Raw genomic sequence first — 2,856 nt, forward strand, 5'->3', positions numbered from 1 at the left:
TTTATAAAAAAGAAACTGACTTTAGTTTACGGAGGGACTAAGCCGGAATATATCCGGATTTCACAGGTGTTTAGGCGACTGAAGGTTCAAGACAGGCCTCGCTCTTAATGACGGGCTTGTCCAACACAGGGTTAATCCCCAGCTACCGCTGGTATTATTGATTTTCGACTGAGTGGATTAAGGTAACAGCAGCGAGCTAGCAGAATCGTTAGCTCGTGTGACAAAATGCTCAGCAGCATTTCGTCCGTCTTTACGTTCTGAGTTCAAATTCCACCGAGGTCAACTTTGCCTTTCAATTTTGCTGGGTCGATAAAATAAGTATCAGTTGAGCACTGGGGGGTCGATGTAATCAACTACACCTTTCCTCGAACTTGCTGGCATTGCGCCAAAATTTGACATCAATATACTGGATAAAATAATCCTGAATACATATGACAGAAAAGAAAACAGGATGACCACTGTGTGAATGTTGATGGTATGAAGTAGGTTCGTCACAAAGAAATATTTTCCAACATATTCAAACGTCATTAGAAAACCGTCTGAACTTTTAATCTGTAATTTCAAAGTGTTCATAACCCTAACCCTAACCCAGATCAGGTAATTTCACAGCGTAGACTACAGATAATGCAGTAAACTGCACGCCAAATTAGCATCAGAATTTCTTAAGATTGTTGTTATGCCGGGAAAACCGTCTGAATTTATCTTTATATCTTTTACTTCTTTCAGTCATTAGACAGCAGCCATGCTGGAGCATCGCCTTGAAGGACATTTTAGTCGAACAAATCAACCCCAGCACTTATTATTCTAAAGCTTGGTACTTATTCTATCGTTCACTGTTGCTGAACTTCTAAGTTATGGGGACGTAAACTCACCAGCGCCGGTTGTCAAGTGGTGGGAGGAGAGGACAAACACACACACACACACACACACACACACAAACATCTATATACGACGGGCTTCTTTCAGTTCCCGTCTACCAAATCCACTCAAAAGGCTTTGGTCGGCCCGAGGCTATAGTAGAAGACAACAACTGTCCAAGATGTCACGCAGTGGGACTGAACCCGGTAGCAGGTGATTGGGAAGTAAGCTTCTTACTACACTGCCACGCCAGCACCTATGAACATTAAAACATTATAACGCAATGGAGATAAAATGAACTTCCGAATACAAAAAAACAAAAAAAAACCGAAAAAAACAAAACAAAAATAAGCAGAACAACTCTAGCAAGTAAGTAGAGATCTTGTTCGAAAATTTAGAGGGAATGATATTGATTGAACTTAGTGGAATGAAAATCAAATGGAGCTTGAGAGTCATTATTCTATAGTGTAGCAGTAACTTACCTCAAAAGTACTGTTTGGACTATAATAATGATGAAGAAACTTCTTGCAAATTTGTAAGAGTAGAATCTGTAAGAGTAGATGCAAGAGCTAATATATGATTTATAAAAACATGTGACATTAATAAAAATCTGTAAATGTACAACCATCCAGACCTCTGAGTACCTTATCATTTTTTTCTAATATATATATATGTATATATATATATATATATAGTGTGTGTGTGAGAGAGAGAGAGAGAGAGAGAGAGAGAGAGAGAGAGAGAGAAAATGAGAAAACATTTGTAATTTCAGGTGATTCCAGATTTGTAAAAGAATATTCCACATCTACCGAGACGTTACATACGCTTTCATCTTCTTCAGATCTGATGACATCTAAGATGCAGTTCTTATATCACGCAAAATCTCTGTTAAACTCATTAAATTCGAGAAGGTAATTGAACGTCGGTGGTTGTGGCAGGCCAGAACAGCATGAGGCAGGTGGGCCAAGTCAGAGTAAGTTTACGATTTTGAAGTGGGTAGATTAGCAAGGGTGGGGAGGGTACTTCACTTGTTAGAAGCAAAGGTAGACCCTTTGATATAGAATTATTTTTTTAATATATATATATAAATCGTTCAAGTTCTTTTGTTCTACTTTGTTACTGGTAAGTACATCATGTACGCTACGTGTACACGTATATATATGTACTCGTAACCAGTACATAATCATATGTATTTTGCAAATGAATGCTAAAGTACTTTGTCAGTACTTTAAAATGAAGCCTACAAGTTTTCACCTGATATTGGGTCTATCAACAATTTTGTGCAAGTCACGACTGTATATGGTGATGATTGTACTGTCACCGCCGCCGCCGTCGGCCCCGCGGCTACTGCTACAGTTGTTATTGTTGTTTTTTAGCACCAGGTAATTCATAAGGGAGCACACACATCAGCAATAGAAAACGGCTAATTAACAGAGTCTTTAGAGCGTTCAACAGAATGCTTCGCAATGTTTGTTCCGACTCAGCTGGCGGAATCGTTAACACGTCGGGTAAAATGCTTAACGGCATTTCAGCTGTCTACATGTTCTGAGTATAATTTCCGCCGAGGTCAACTTTGTCTTTTATCCTTTCGGGGCCAATAAAATAAGTACCAATTGATTATAGCAATTGATGTAATCAACTTACCCCTTCTATAAAATTGCTGGCTCCGTCCTAAAATTTGAAACTAATAGTTGTCCTGACAGTCTGAGTTCAAATTTTGCTGATGTCAACTTTCCTTTTATTCTTCCGGGATCGATAATAAAATACCAATCCAAGAGGGGAAATTGCAGTATTTGGTCCGCCTGCTTGCGTCTGACTGTCAAAGGTTAAAACCAAAAATAGAATATATATATATATATATATATATATATATCATTTTAAATATACAGGGATTAGCAATTGAGTTGCTTCTCCAACATACTGAAAATTTAGAAATAGCAGTCAAAGGACTACTGATTCCAAACTACAAATTTTCTCTAAAGTGGATGGCGATATTTA

The sequence above is a fragment of the Octopus bimaculoides genome, chromosome 3 (genome assembly GCF_001194135.2).
Source record: "Octopus bimaculoides isolate UCB-OBI-ISO-001 chromosome 3, ASM119413v2, whole genome shotgun sequence".
NCBI lineage: Eukaryota > Metazoa > Mollusca > Cephalopoda > Octopoda > Octopodidae > Octopus > Octopus bimaculoides.